Source organism: Plectropomus leopardus, chromosome 4 (genome assembly GCF_026936395.1).
Source record: "Plectropomus leopardus strain MGB_pleo_1.0 chromosome 4, ASM2693639v1, whole genome shotgun sequence".
NCBI classification, from domain to species: Eukaryota; Metazoa; Chordata; class Actinopteri; order Perciformes; family Serranidae; genus Plectropomus; species Plectropomus leopardus.
Window position 1 is genome coordinate 32130004 of NC_142179.1, and position 15944 is coordinate 32145947.

At 42.4% G+C, this 15944-nt stretch overlaps 1 protein-coding gene across 1 annotated transcript in view; it reads left to right on the plus strand.

The window, feature by feature from the left end:
- The first annotated feature begins 641 nt into the window (after positions 1 to 641).
- Positions 642 to 15944, plus strand: part of sema4c (sema domain, immunoglobulin domain (Ig), transmembrane domain (TM) and short cytoplasmic domain, (semaphorin) 4C) — a 123098-nt gene continuing 107795 nt past the window's right edge. Inside the window, exon 1 of the mRNA XM_042489017.2 lies at positions 642 to 1173. The gene's annotated coding sequence lies outside the window, so the exon portion shown is untranslated. The remainder of the gene's footprint in view (positions 1174 to 15944) is intronic.

The window sequence follows — 15944 nt, forward strand, 5'->3', positions numbered from 1 at the left end:
CCTAATATCTATCTATCTATCTATCTATCTATCTATCTATCTGTCTATCTGTACATACATACTGTATATGTGTGTGTTAAGAACATCACAAGGAAGTAAAAGTGTCAGAAATGTAGTGAAGTAAAAAATATTACAAAAGTGGAGTTATTTAAGGCTTTGAATGGGTTGATTTGGTTCTGGAGTTGTGGTTACATTATTTGTGCTGGATTCAAGTGGCATGTGGCTATGGGGCCCAAAATCCCTGGCGGCGCCCCTGCCTGTGCAACACTTTCGTTGCCATAAAGGGATATTAAAAGCTGAAGCTGGGGCAGAAAGTGGTGAGGAAACAGATCCTCCCGTCTGACAATGGTCTCTTTAAAAGCCAGGCCACCCCTTTAAAAACAAGACCTCAGAGTGTCTGACCCCAGATTGGGAAGCACTTTACCAAAAAACAGACCTTCACTTTGCCACACAATGAAACTGTCTTAATCAAGCAGTGTAATAGCTGCTGGGGGCCCCTCGCCTGTGTCGGGGCCCTTGTTCCGAGAGGCTAATGGGCGGGGACCTGTTTGTGTGCCTTTTTTGAAATCCTCCGCGGTCCCTGCTGTGATGCGTACTGCAGAAGTAGGCTGGGGGCGCACACACGCTGCAGCGCCACACACACACATCATTTCCAGTGGAGATTGGCACAGAGACGCAGCGCCACGACCACTCCGGCATGTCTGTGTGCTACGGACTGCTGAAACTTGTGCGCACAGCGAGGCGGATAGATTCATCCAGCTCGTCCCAGATAGTGGAATAAATTCACGCTTTCTTTTCTCTTTTTTCTTCCCTTTTTTCTCCTCCTCCTCCTCCTCCTCCTCCTCCCCTGGTTTCGTGTTACAAAGCCTTGGGAGGGAGTTGCGCGGAGAGCCAGTTCCTCTGTGTAGAAACTGAATGACAGGATCATATGGCTTGATTTGCCTTATAGTCCGAGCATTTAAAAAAAAAAGAACAGAGGAAATAGGAAAAGAGAAGAGAGAGGAACGGCGGACATGTGAAATTGATGAGGATGTGGAATAATTCATAACTCCAATTCAAAAACCAAATCCGAGATAACGGAGAAAGAGGAGACGCGGGGAGAAAAAGGATACTGGATCTGTCGTCAGAGAGAGACGCGTTGCCTGCGATCAGCACCATCACCGTAATAATAAGGTAAGTTTGGAGCCGTTATTTGTCGTAATGGTGGGTGCAGTGGTGCTGTGAGGCGGCTGGATTAAAAGTAGACGAGGGGGAACAGAAGCAGAAGACATCCTGATCCGGAGTCTCCGGATCTCCAACTGTTGCCATGAAGCCAGCGTTTTCTTGGACGCCGTCGGATACAATGCGTTGTCTAAACAGATAGTGTACGTGTTGTACGTTGTAATTTTTGGGGCTCAACGTGATGCAACTTTATCTCCATTTCGCGCAGTGTAAACACAGCGCACTGCGGTCAGGAGCTGTTGGAAGGGAATCAACTCCGGGGTTTCACTGTATAGTCTGTGTATCTACAGCATGCACTGCTCCAGAATCAGTCAGACAGTTTAAACATACAAAAAAAGTACAATATCATACTTAGTTTTTACTGTTTGTGCCATGATTATCACAATGCACCACTTGATGAAAAAAAACCCACTTCATATTTTGTTATTTCCTGTAATATTTCTGTCTGAGGTGCTTTATAGTGAACTTTTAGGAGCCTTGTTTTGGCTTGGTAGTGTTCTGCATCTAACATGGCATCTGTATAATAATGCATTAATATTCTGAACTTACCTACAGACTTCTGTTGACGCCCTGAAGATAGACTTTTAGACTTAATAGAGACAAACCCTCACTCAGATGCATTATTTTAGAGTTCTACAGCATTTTACTGCAAACATTTGTTAGATTTCAATAGTTCATTTTCACGTTGTTATTATAGATGACAGCCCTCTTCCACTTCCAATGCCACCAAAGCACAAGTCTCTCTTGAACCGCTGCCGCTATTTCCCGCTTGCTCAGCTGACACTCAAAAAATTAAGCTCTTATGTGACAATAATCCACTGACTTGACTTTGGAGTGCTTTCCCCCCTCTTTTTTGCCATAATGAAGTAAGTATTAGCTCCAGTTGAGTGATTGTTGTAATTACTGAGGAGGAGGAGTGGAAGGGCAGGCGTCCACACTGGACAGTGAGTGAAGATTTTTGTAAAAAGGTGGTGGTTTAGGAGGAGGAGGAGTGGGGGGTCTGCCTGCTTTTTTTTTTTTTTACAAGCTGTTTGGTGCCATTGCCAGTTAACTCACAGACAGCACAGGGGGAGTTTGGCTCTTCAGAATAGACTGTAAAGGTTGTGGGTGAAGTTGAGTCGTGTTATAGTCATGTGGGTTGGAGGATGACTTAATACGAGCATGATTGTGCTTGAGGATCCACTTTGATATGTGTGCAATTTCCACATAAAGTTTGCAGAAGGATTTCTTTTTCATAAGGCGTAGTTTCATTGTGTTTGTGTGTGTCACCGTGTCATTTGCAAAGATTAATGAAAGTAATATACCGGTCCAATTCGGCGGCGGCATTGAGCCGAGAGTTGACATTTGCAGTGAGGAGGTATGTAGCAGAGGATAATCCCGCCAAAATTCACTTTACTCACCTTTTAATTTGTGAAATTAAGTTCACAGACCTTTAAGAATAGACATAATCCTTGATATAAATATACAGAGAAGATTAGACATGAGGGAAGCAGGTCACAATGAGATTTTTTTTTTTTTTGAAACCCAGTTTGGTTGAAGCATTTGTCCTGACATCTGCATTATTCCCAGTCAGAAAAAAAGAAGCCATGAAAATCCAGTTTTATCCAGGGCAGTTGCAACAAAGACACACACACGCATACACACACTCTGCAGCCCTCTGGCCCCAGATGTTAATGCCTCCATTGAGAGAGCCACAGGACTCCTGCCGACTCGATCTCTTCATTGTCGGACAGACAATGGACTCCACATCCTGACGGCCAGCCTCCTTCCCATCTTCCCTCACACACTTCTCATGCTCCTCACACACACACACAATTATACTGCACACAGTCTTGCAGACAAAGGACCACATGCAACATACGTACATGCAGTCAGGCATGTTTTACAGTCGGGTTGTGGCATACACGTGTGCAGCTTCACACATACTAAACAGCTTCACTTATATTACATGTGGAATTTCTTTAACTTTTATGTTATTTACAGCACATGTGTGTATTTATGTGCGCTTATGTCCCCCTGTGGGTGTTGTATTGGACATATGTTCCTGCTGCGGTCCACCTCAGGGCCACCACAGGGCTGCACAAAAAGCGATTTCGTAAAAGAGCAATTAGACAGTTAATTTCTCTATTAAGCAATTAATTATTTAGTCTAAAAATGTAAGAACATAAAGAAAAATAGGTATCACATTTTTTAAGAGCACAAGATGACGTCTTTCAATGTTTTGTGTTGTTTGACTCACAGTCTTAAAGGAGCAGTGTAGAGGATTTAATGTCGTCTAGCGAAAGAATTGCAGATTGCAACCAGCTGAAACTTCTCCCGTGCACCAAACGTGAAGTCCCGGTTAGAATTCCTTCAGTGTTCATTGTTCTTGATGCTTGTACCAGGAGCTGGATTATCTGCAGAGGTATCCCCCTCTTTAAAACACACGGACCTGGTGAATAAAACTGCTGAAAACATCGAACGAGAATGAAGCAGTTACATGTTAAAGTTTTTCTCCAGTGCTATTTGGCTGATAGCGAGGGCCACAAGCCCAGAATCTGCTCACGCGTGCTCACCTTTTTTTTCTAACAAATTAAGATTCAGATGCTCAGGAGGTTTTTATCAGGAGCAAAGTATCTACAGGGGTCTCCTTCTCTCCAAAGCAAACAAACCCGGTGATTAAAATCAGTACAAACCCTAAAAATGCAGTTTCACGTTAAAAATTCTCCAATTTTGTTCGACTTGTTGGTGACAGGCCACCAGCCCAGTGCCTGCTAATGTTTGCTCACCTTTATTCTCTGATAACTTGAGATCTAGCATTCTGGAGGTTTTTACCAGGAGCTGAATTATCTGCAAAGGTCTTTTCCTCCCCAAAACAAACAGACCGGGTGATTTAAATAAATGAAGCAGTTTTACCTTAAAAATCTGTGTTTTTCCAAAGCTGTTGAGCTTGTCACGGAGGGACTGCTAACTAGAGTGGGCGACAGGAAAACATTAATCACCCTATCTAGAGCCAGTGTTTACTTTGTCCTATGTAGTCCCTATGTAGATATAAACAATTCATTCTAAGGTAACAAAAACAAAATTCTTATTTTGATGTGATTATACACTAAAGAAAATATTATATGAATTTTCTGCGAATACGTCCTCCTAAATCCTGCACACTGGACCTTTAAACCTAAAAAGCTGCAAATCTTTACACACAGAGAAGCTGGAAAAAGACATTTTCTGATATTTTTGTTCTGATTAATTAGTTTTCAGGCTAGTTGCTGACTCATTTCTTGATTAACCAACCAATCACAACGTCATTATCTGTGTCAGTCTGTGAGTTTGCCCTTTTCTGCCTGCAAATATGTGACAAAAACTGTGTTTTGACACAAAAGGGCAAACATTGCATCATAGCCGTTAACAACGTCACAGCACCAGATGTCTCCTGTCTGCTCAGTGTGTGTGTGTTTGTGTGTTTACTTGTCATCTCTGTGTCACAAGCATCACATCAATGCAACGGATACTGAAGCCCACATGGGAAGCAGCTGAATGCGCAGTAAACTCCCGTGATAACGCGATGATTTCTGATAATATAACACAAAAGCTTTGCATACAGGAACACACACACAGACCATTCAGGCTGCGTTCACGTCGGCTATGGTGTTGCGGGAGCTTATGGATGTGAATGCTCCAACGATAATGTATTTCTGATGGTGGGAGAGGCTTTTATTTTTTCTTTCACATCCTCCGCTGAGCAACAGTTGATGTGCCAGCTTCCCACAGTGGCCCTTTTTTTCATTTTCATCAAAACATCCTTTTCATTCCTCCAACGATTTAATTCCTTCTCTATCTGCCTTTCTTTTCTTTTAAAACTCTTTTTCAGAAGCAGATTTGCTTTTGTTTTTGCTGTTTTAAACTGCTCTGTGTTTCCTGCTGAGCTGAAGGGAGTTCACATCTCCGGCCGTGCCCTCTGTGTTCTGATGCTGCATGAACAGAAACGCCCCGACTCATGTTTTTGATGCTTCACAGTGTGTGTGTGTGTTTGTGTTGAACAGAGATATGGTTCATAGCAGGCCAGATGCAAGGTCTGGAGAGCAGAAGCAGATGGGTCGTGTGTGTGTATGTGTGCTGGAGGGGAACAGCGGGAGGTGGAGCTGGACTGGACAGGCTGATGTTTAGAGAAGAAGGAAGGGAAAAGGCTTGTTTACAAGACCATCATGGTAAATGGGCTCTGGCAGGGTGCAGGGTCAAAGTGATATAAACCTTGTGTTTTTATGCTTTCTGTGTGTATACGTGCATGCATTTTTATTGTTATTACTTCATTATCAAGAACCATCTTAACTGAGGAGACCTAGCTCTGTGTGTGTGTGTGTGTGTGTGTGTGTGTGTGTGTGTGTGTGTGTGTGTGTGTGTGTGTGTGTGTGTGTGTGTGTGTGCGTGCGTGCGTGTGCATTGAGAGAAGGTGTGATGTGTGCACAGCTGTGCACTTAAAATGGCACAGGGACATCAGAACATGAAGTTTTGCTCACTAAATCACACTTGCACACACTCAGACTCAGAATTTGTACATTTTAGCATCTCATTGGCACATTGATCATGTCGTGTCATGTGTTAATACCATAATCAAAGCTGATGAGACAACTCGTGGCTTCGTTTCAGGATTTTAGTTTTTTATCAAAGTTAAGACCAAAAACAATGAATGTTGTTGCTTCCTGTAACCAGGATGTTTCTTCTCATCCTTCCTTATTTTTCTCTGCCTTTCCTGCAGAGGATGAATGTGTCGGAAGGCCCTTTTTTTTGTTGTTGGTTGTTGCATTGACCTTTCCACTATGTGCAATTTCGAAATATGTCACCTCTAGGAGAACATCACCCTGTACCTCTTTTCGCCCTAAAGCAATCTTTCTTTGTGCTGTAAATCAATACAAGAGGAAATCTGCAGTGGCCAATGTAGCTTAACACACTGCAGTTTTTTAAAACAGCAAATTAAGACACACTTTCACCAGTTTGACAGCACATGCAGGGCATGGAGAAATGCACTGCGAATTGAAAAACACAAGCAAATAGAGAAATGCTGCAAGTTGCACACAACACGAAAAAAGTAAGTGATAACCCATTAGAAGTTTTTCGGGTAAAATAAAGGCCGATTTATAGTTGTGTATAGGTTCTATGCAGACACGCCATAGGCTGCACAAGTGGGGTTTCTGCAGTTGCGTTGTGCTGGACATGTTTTTCACACAACTACAACCTCAGTTATTAGCATAAGCCTTTGACATTTCCTGTTGCATAAATTAGCCTACAGGCTAGTGGACATTTCCTCTACTGAAATGAAGCAAGGATTAATCACAGACTTAAAATACTATTTTGTGGGGGCTGTATTGTCTTCACAAGTTATTGCTTCTTATCTTTGAAATAAAAATACCTCAAATAAAAGCTTTGCTGCTTCCACTGAGGGATATTATCAAAAGGGAGGTCTGCGTCACAGCAACATAAAGGCTATTTACATTTATGCACGTCAGGCCATGCCATAGGCATGGCGTTGATTCAATGCAGAACTAGAAACCCCGCTTAAAAACTTATGAACATGTCCCATTGGCTGAAGCTGACCACCTGTCAGTGATGTTAGAAAGTGAGCTGGTAGTTTTTGTTTAAGATTTAACGATCTGATGCCATGATTCTGACATTAGTGGAGATGTTAGCTACACAACTAGCATTCCCAGTTTCACACTACATCCGACATGTAACGCAAACTACTTTTGCTTACCTGTATAGAAATTGTCCTAATGGAGTTCATTCTTCAGAATTTTGTGCCAAGGAAAGGATCCTTCTGGAGCTGTCTCAGCACCACCTGCAGCTTAGGCTGTTTTACTTTGTTTTAATTTTATTTTTTATTGTTTTTGCAGCTGTGCGTTGCACACCCATTTTTTGTGTGTTTTGCTTTGTGGGACAATAGTGTGAGCAGCTAACTCAATAATCAAGCTTTTTTTTTAGTATGGAAAAATAGCCTTTAATTTGTCACTTTTCTAGTGTGAACAGACGATGTGCTGCATGTTTTGAACTGTGACGCAGCTTCTGACTTGCACTGTTTCTGTATCGGACTGTGTTTTCTGTTGTGAAATTTCCCAAGTTGCATGTGCTATAGCATTCATTCAGTGATGATGTAGTGTCATAGTGTTGATGTATTTTTCATTTGGTCATGTTTCCTTTGTCTGCTGTGCCTTGAGCTCCTTCAGCTCCTCTTGGCTTATTTGTTTACAGGAATGTTCCTAGTGTCTCAAAGTTGATGCAGCAGTTATTTATTGATGTTAAAATGCTACAGAAGGTATTTTTAATATAGAATGCAAACTGTGCATTGACCGAAACACATGCACACGCATCACGCTGTACAACCTCCAGCCCCTTCTTCAGTGGCTTTAAGGCCTGTTGAGAAGTTTCCATCAGGCAGTGAAGATGGATCCAGAGGGTTTTGGCAGTGGCTGTGATTGCAGTTGTTCCAAGACGAGAAGCTTTTGCTCCTCTGCAACTTAGCCCCTCCCTTTAAGCTCTTTCTCTCTCTGTCTCGATCTCTGTCTATCTCTCCCACTCATGTACACATATTTTTTCCCTCTTCCTCTCTCTCACCCGTTTCGGCTCAATTCGAGTAGCATAATGAGGTCATTTTTGCATTGCCAAAGTGTAAGCACTACCACTTATGTAGCTCAACTTTAATTGAACAGACAAGTGCATATTCAGCCCATTGAATGAAAACTATGCTCGCATAGAGGGAAATATAAAATCCTTTTGGTGGCTCTAATACTAGTGCCAGTACCCTGAATCCCTCGGAAGCAGCCCTTATGGATCTCTCTCACACAAATCAATGCTGTTAAATTAAATGAGGTCGTATTGGCATTATTGTCAAAAATTAACGTTATTGCCAAAAAGGCAATACTCTGAGAATATAGAACACAAGGCAGTAATAAATATTTGTCACCCTCTATGAATGATGCAACCTCCCTTTGGGGCAATCAATAAATAAATAAGCCCTGAGGGAGAAAAAGTGTTTCCAGGAAAGTCAGGCTGTTGGAAAATCCAATATGGCGCATACTGACGTTTCTGGAGGCAAGTCTGTCGAGCAAGTACGGCTGGGTGCTCCAAATCTTTTTATTCTTGCAATGTGGAAGCTGTGTTTATCAAAGCGTTTCGCTGCGACCTCTAATTTCCCCCCTGTCGGGCTGATCAATGCAATTTTAAAAAATGTCAGACGCAGTGGTGAGAGGCATCAGCCCAATCTAATCACTGTTGTCTGAAACAAATGAAGGAGCAGATGGAGAGTAACCCAAAGCTCCCGCCATGACATAAAGGTCTGTGCTTTGCCTCAGCACAACAAACTCTCTATCTGCCTTTATGTGACTCTGGAGGTCTCTAGAAGAAGCTTGGTGGAGCTGCTCTGGGTGGCTCGGCTCTGCATTATTTATGAGCTGTAGAATGGAGGTGGAGGAGAGACCTGACCTGCTTGTTTGTTACCAGCTGACCAGTATTGGCCATCTGCTGCCCGCCAGCCTCGTGCTCTCTCTCTATCTCCCTGTCTATCTCCATGTTGCTCTGCTCTCTGTTTGTGCATCTATCAATAACTGGATTTCCATCCAAGTTTTGATGTAAAATAGGACACACAGAGCTAGAGGTTAAATGGATTTTTGCTTACTTGTGATTGAGCGGGGTTCAGTAAAAACAATGTCATAAAAACTGATGACAGCTCAGTATTTCAATAAATATTTTGAGAAAGCGAGAAGCTTTGAAAAGTTTCTGGAGTTTAATGTCTTTCCTCCCTAAATCAGTCATGGAAATAGAATTTGATTTAATCCCTTGTTTTCAGTTGCTTGATTTTCAAATTGATTTTAAAAAATGCAGTTCAGTGCAGTGCAATTCAGTATCAATAATTATAACATTTTGGTTAAAAAAAAAAACAAAACATGTTTCCATTACTGGAAAAAGCAGTCTTCTTGAACTTTAAGCTGTCCCTGGACTATGGGCAATAACAAACTTTGATTTCTTTTTTCTCTGAAATACCCATGTACCATACCCAGGTTTTTGCATGCAAGTATATGCAGCGCAGGAGTAATTTTTCATGAGTTCTTTTTGTCCTCTGCAACAGTTTATGACAAGGGTGGATAATTGAGAGCGGATCGGATCATGTTGATGAGCAGCTGCTGCAAGTGAATGCAAACTTTTAGACCCAGTTTCACAGTCAATGTGCCTGACATTCTGCTGCTCCATCTGTGCCCAGAGTACGCTCTGTGCTCTAAGTGTGTGGTGTAATGAATACCTGAATGGTATATGTATTTCAACAGCACTCCTAATGAACGTTTTAGCTCCAAAAATAGAAAATCGGAAGCTCGGGAGAGGAGACATTATTCTAAGATAAGCTAACCACCAGCTGCTGGCTCCAGCTACCAATTTAGTGCACAGACATCAATCTTTCTTCAATCTGAAGAGGCGAATTTCCATGATTGTTGAAATACTCCTTTAATGAGTTGTCACTACAGCAATATCATTTCTCCCTGCTAAATCATTAAGCTTCATATTATGGTATGTACAGTATACATCAGTGGGCCCATTCATCCATGTACAGCACCAAGCCATGTTTTTTTTATTTTTATTTTTTTTTACACCTTCTGAGTCAAAAACAGACTCGGAGAGAAATCTTCATCATATTTGATGCTAGTAATTTCCTCTCCAGATAGCAGCTGGACTGTTTCATCCTGTTTCCTGGGTCTGCCATGCCTGGCCTTGGTTGAAATTGCAAATCTGGATTGAGAAGAGATGTTAATATGCTCGGCCAAAAACCTTGTCAGCGAGCCAACTGTGTTTCGGGGGCACCGTGTAAGGTATTTAGTATGTTTTCTGAGGGCCCCCGACACGCCTGTTCGTCAGCTGCTTGTTGTTTTGTTTGTCCCGACTCAGCAGATGTTTTCTGGCTCAGTCGTCCGCACTGTGTTTTGTGTACAGAGGACTGCCGGAATTGTTCTCTTTTTTGTTATTCTGGTTTTGGTGACACGTCAGGGCTGTTTGGACCCAGTGTGAATGCAGCGGTTCCTATTGTTTAACGTGAGTGGTAGCATTACTGTGTGTGTGTGTGTGTGTGTGTGTGTGTGTGTGTGTGTGTGTACTTTGCATAGAGTATACGCTTATGTATATTCAGCTCTTGCATCCTGTTGTTTTTATGCATTGTTTACTGGAAAATTTGTGTAAATGTGTATGAGCTACCAGTAAAAGATAACAGTAAAAAAAGTGAGTCATAAAGTGGATATCTGAGATTGTGTGTGTTAATGTCTGTGAATAATGATGCAGATTCAGTGGACAGTTGGGGGTGGTGTAGAGGAAAATAGGCCCCAACCCTCCTCTTCCCCTGTGCTAACCAGAGCATGGGAGTTTGTTTTTATGACGGCCTTTTTTTTGGCATTGTTCTGGTCCGATAAAGCTCACCCTCCCTACCGTGGGACTGGCCGTTAGTGGGCAGGAAGTGCCGGGAGCGCGCAGCATGAACACACACATACACATGCACACACATACTGTACTGCAGACTCCAACACACAGAGCCCCTCCCAAGCTATCGCCCCACACTCACACATAAAGTTTTGAAAGGACAATAAAAAGTTGCCCTGCGGCTCCCAGGCTGGTAAGCTGCAGCTTATTCAGGAAGGAGCTGCGGCCGGGGCTAATGGCCTCTCTCCAGGGCAGGCACTACAGAGGGGCCCATGCAGGCTTATCTGCAGCAGGAGGGCCCCTACATGACTGCTTTCTTTGAGCTCAGCAGAGTTAGCGTGTGGGAGTAGCTTAGCTCTTCGTATAGCTGCTGGGAGACTGAGAGCTACCTTTGCTCATGTTGTGCCGTGTTTGTCTGGCGTGATCTTGGCCTTTAGGAAAATCAAAGTTAGTCGTTAGCCCCCTCCTGAATGAAAACATAAATGTTTACCCAGTGTAGCACCTCTAATTGGAAATTCAAAGTTAACTCAGCGTTGCACTTCCTAATGAAAACCTGGCCCATCAGGTCTTAGGAAGTCAGTGCTACCCTTTATTGTTGAAAAATCAATGCTAGAACAGTGTGGCTTTTACTTCTAAGAAAGTATTTCTTTCTAGTACCATGGGGCACTTTTGGCAAGTGTGAAGAGGATGGCCGACATTGTGTTAGATGTAGAGCCAGCATGGTTTGTAGAAATCGTTTGAAAGTGCGATGAAGAGGAGCTAGGTGCTGTGCCCCCTGACTAATCAGATTTTGCCTCATGGATAGTATGGTATAAGGACTCCAGCATGATCTGAGCCCATGAGTCACTGCTCCTTTTCTTCATCTTTAGTGAGACAGAAACTGAGACGGTGTTTACAGCAGCTGCTAACTCTGCTGCAGCGGGGTAACCTGTCACTGTTACTGCTGCCTCGTCTGAAAGACTTGTTAAACACTACCTTTTTTGCCTTGAATGAAAAAATAAATACAGGCTGCAGAGCATCATACCTAAACATCCTGAACCTGCTGTTTGTTTATGTTGACGACTCCACCTCCCCACCTACTCATCTGCTTTGCATATTGCCCACGATAGATGTGATGAGATATACTGCAGACAACTAGAGAACCACATACAGTAAATACTCGGTGTAAATGGGGAGATGAGACTGACATAGCGGGATATTTGATCCTGATAGGGACAATATCTTTATATATAGTGCTGCAAGGATGCCCTTTATTTGTCTACACCTGTTGGTAAACCTGGGTATCGCTACCTTTATAGTATCGACCGAAATAAACAAGTACCAAGTGTGTTTTTGCTTGCAGCCAATCTATTTTGGTTTAATATGATGTGTGACATGGTGGATTTGATGGAGTTGGCAGTTCAGTATACAGAGATGTCACCAAAATGTTCAAAAGTATGGCTATACTGTGTGGCACTCCAATCACATGATTGGTATTGAATGAAGTAAAAAAAAAAAAAAGTAAAATGATTAAATTGAAATACTTTGTTTGTATTGGTAACATTTTAAGGGTACTAGTACTGGTAGTGGTATTACATTCTTTAAACAAATAGAAGCCCTACCTGGTGGAGACAGTGCTGTAATGTCACTGTTTTGATGGCTTCATGGTAAAAAGCAATGTCAACTGATTTCCTTTACCTACACCTCAAGCATCCCACATTCACAGTGGGAGCTGCCCAGTACAACCACAGTCTTCAACTGGTAGCGATGGAGCAGGTTTACAGAAAAACTGTTTTTGCTGGTCTTCTTAAACTGCAACTAATTGTTTGTTTTTTTCATTTTAGACCCTTGCATTAATGTAGACTTAAAGGTTGTGAGTTCTGCTGTTTAATTTTCTTAAAGGATTGCATTCATTTTTAAATGAATAAAAAGTCTATCGATAAAAATGATCAATGTGCATGCAACTTGTCAGTTCTAGCAGTCTGTGAAAGTTGAGCATAGTGCCAGCCTGTCAACTAGTGGTACGATTAATGGTAAAAAATGAAGTGCTTAAGGGTTCCAGTTCCAGTTTTGTGAGTCAGAAGTCAGTTACAGCATATGCATATAGCCCCCATACCTGCCCGGTACATAGATTTCTGTGGTGTCAGTGTGGTGATATCACTGAATGAAATCCAGTGCTTAACTATAAATATATATATCTTGTATCTGCGTCTTGTTAATCCCTTGCGCCAAGTTTAAATCCAGCTTTTTGATTCTTTTTTTCTGCGGGTCTGCTCTTACATTCTTTTATCAAAACATTACTACTAGCTTAGCACAAATCTTGCTCTGGTTTGCACCTTATTGGCCTCACTCCGGGTCCAGCACTAGGATCTCCTTTGAGCCCAGCTGGATCAGCAGCTGCAGCTAAAATAGTGCTGTTGTTGAGGTGTTGGTCTGGCTTGTGTGTTGTGGAGGGGGGTGAAAGAGAGAAACAGAGTCTGTTTATGCCCCATCACCCGCCCCTATCCTGCTCCAGACTCACCTTTGACCTGCGGCTGGCTGCACTCCCCCCTCTCACACTGCTCTTTTCCAGTCCACTGCTCTCTGCATGATGTCTGAGTGTCTGAAGAGAGAGAGAGAGAAAGAAAAAAAAGAAAGAAAGGTGCTCAATGGGATGAAGCCACAGTAATATGACAGAAAAGAGATAAAAGAGGAGAAAGACAGGGATTGGGAAGAATACAAGGGCTGGCAAGAAGGGGAAAAATATAAAAGAGTATAAGAGTTGCCAGGTTTGGTCCACTCCTAGAGAGAGAGACAGAGATTGGAAAGCGAAAAAGAAGCCAGCCTGGCCAGACAACAGCCCTGAGAAACCAAGATAAGAGCGGACCAGCAGTCAACAATTACGCCATCAATTTCCAACCTTCACCTTCTTCTCTCACTCTCTCATTCAATCTTTCTCATCTTCTGCTTCTTGGTACTCTCTCTTATTCTGTTTTCTCCCCTGTAGTCCCCACTGCTGTGCTCCTACTGTGTATTTTTGTTATAGTACTGTCTATGTGCAGCCTGTTACACACACACACACACACACACACACACATACACACACACACACACACACATTCATGTACTGTATTTCGCACTTGGCACATTGATGCTTTCCAGGCATAAATTAGGTACTTGTACTTTACTTTAGTTTTATCATTTCATGCCACTTTATACTTCTATTTACATCAAGAGAGAAATGAATGTATTAATAGTAGTCCACTAATGTACAGGTTTCAGGTTAAGCTTTTATAAATCATGTTTCGCAAAAAAAATTATCTATTCAGTGTTGGAGCTATCCCATGACACAAGGTTTTGAAAGGAGCCATTCTGCATAAGGAGTACTTTTACCTTTGACAGAATTCTTACAGCTCTCAGTTCAAGTCAGATCAGTCTCGCCCTGATACAGGCTCGCCTCCCTCTATTCGTCTGGGGGTTTGGGTTTCGTTTCTCCCCTCCAGTCTGACTGGTCGCTCGGTGTATGCCATTGGTGGGGATCCGCTTGCGGTCTGCTGCTTTCAGTCCAAACCCCACATAACTTTTCCTGATGTTGGTAAGTGCTTCGTAGAAAAGTCTTGTTTCAGCAGAAGGTGCCATGGAGTCGGAAAAAAAGAAGAATATACCAACAAGTAGCAAGGATTTGAGGTGCTACTGGCTGCTGCGTCTACATGCGCTGCCGTCGTCATAGCAACCACTGCTGGCTCATGATTGCGTGGGATATGCACGAATTTTGGTGCATTACTTTTCGTAGGAAAAGGTACGAGCGGTGCATGAAGTCATCCTGAAGTCAGTTAACTGAAACCTCACGTTTCTTTCAGTTAAACTTAAAAGTACAGTTTTTGAGATTTAAGAGCAAGGGTTATGGCAACCAACTTTTTCAGAGTATGCATGGCATGTGGATATTGCATGTAGAAAAACGTGCGTATACTCCTTTCTGTGATTTCTTCAGTTTATCTGAAAAATTCAAGAAGATACACAGTTTTCAGTAAACAGAAACAATTGTTGCTCTCTATTTTTACTTTAGAATGGATCTAAATACTTTTCTCTCTCTCTCACACACACACACACACACACACACACACACACACACACACATTAATGTTGTCAGACTAATATGGAAGTTCCACATGCATTCTCTCAAGCACACACACTCACCTGTACTCACACTGTTCACACATTGCTTGCCAAACGTACACACTTACACTCACACGTTGTCTCTATCTTCTCCCACCTCTCTTAACACACACACACACACACACTGGTGGCATATGGAACAGTTTATCTCACAGTGTTATTTTTTTTCATACCTATTAGGCAAAGTCTTTTTTTAGGAACACCAGGGAGGAGAGAAAGGCAAACTCTTTATTATGATTTTTTCGCCTGAGGTTAGACCAGCCGCGGAGAACAGACACACACAAAAAAGGCACACACACACACTCTCAAACTCTGAGCCCCCCTGTGCTTCTACGCGTCAAAAAATCAATAACACGTCTCTTTTAAAAAAGCCTGAAAACTAATGGAAAGAGACAGTGAGGGAGTGAGAGAGGGATGCTGATGAACCCCACCAACCCACACACACGTACACACACTTACTCTCTTTCCGTCATGCTCACTTTCTGTGCTGATTGTGCTTTTTTTCTTCTGTCCATCAGAAAATAGATAGATAGATAGATAGATAGATAGATAGATAGATAGATAGATAGATAGATAGGAAAGGGAGAAGTAGTATAGTAAAGTAGAAAAAGCAAGAGGAGTCGTGTCAAATTGAAGTGACTGAGTAAAATCGCCTTCCCTTTTTAAAATTCATTGACCATCCTCCATCCCTCCACCCCCTCCATCCCTCCATCCATCCTGTCCTCTCATATCTCTGCGGCTGAACAGCTCTGATTTGTGTACCAGGATTAAATTCTTCAAATTTGTCTTTCACTCCCTGTGGAAGAGGGCCGTGCTTTTTTAATTAATTGATTTTGAAATTAAGTTAGCTGCTCTATGTGTGTGTGAGTGCACATGGGTGTGTGTCTGTGTGGTGGACACGGTGTGTGTGTGTGTGTGTGTGTGTGGTTGTGGCGTAGTGTGTCTTTTTCTCTTTCCCCAACGTTTAGCTGGGTAGCTGAGGGGTGGGGTTGTGTGTTTTGCTGATTGTGTGACTGTGTTCATATATACAGTAACTGTGCCTGGAAGCTGCGGTAAGGGATTGATGCTGAATCTGAAGTGTAACAATGAGAATTTGTGGATTTAGGGGGGGTGGTTATGTTCCGATTTATTTTAATTTCATTACTTTTTGTGTGGATAGTGAG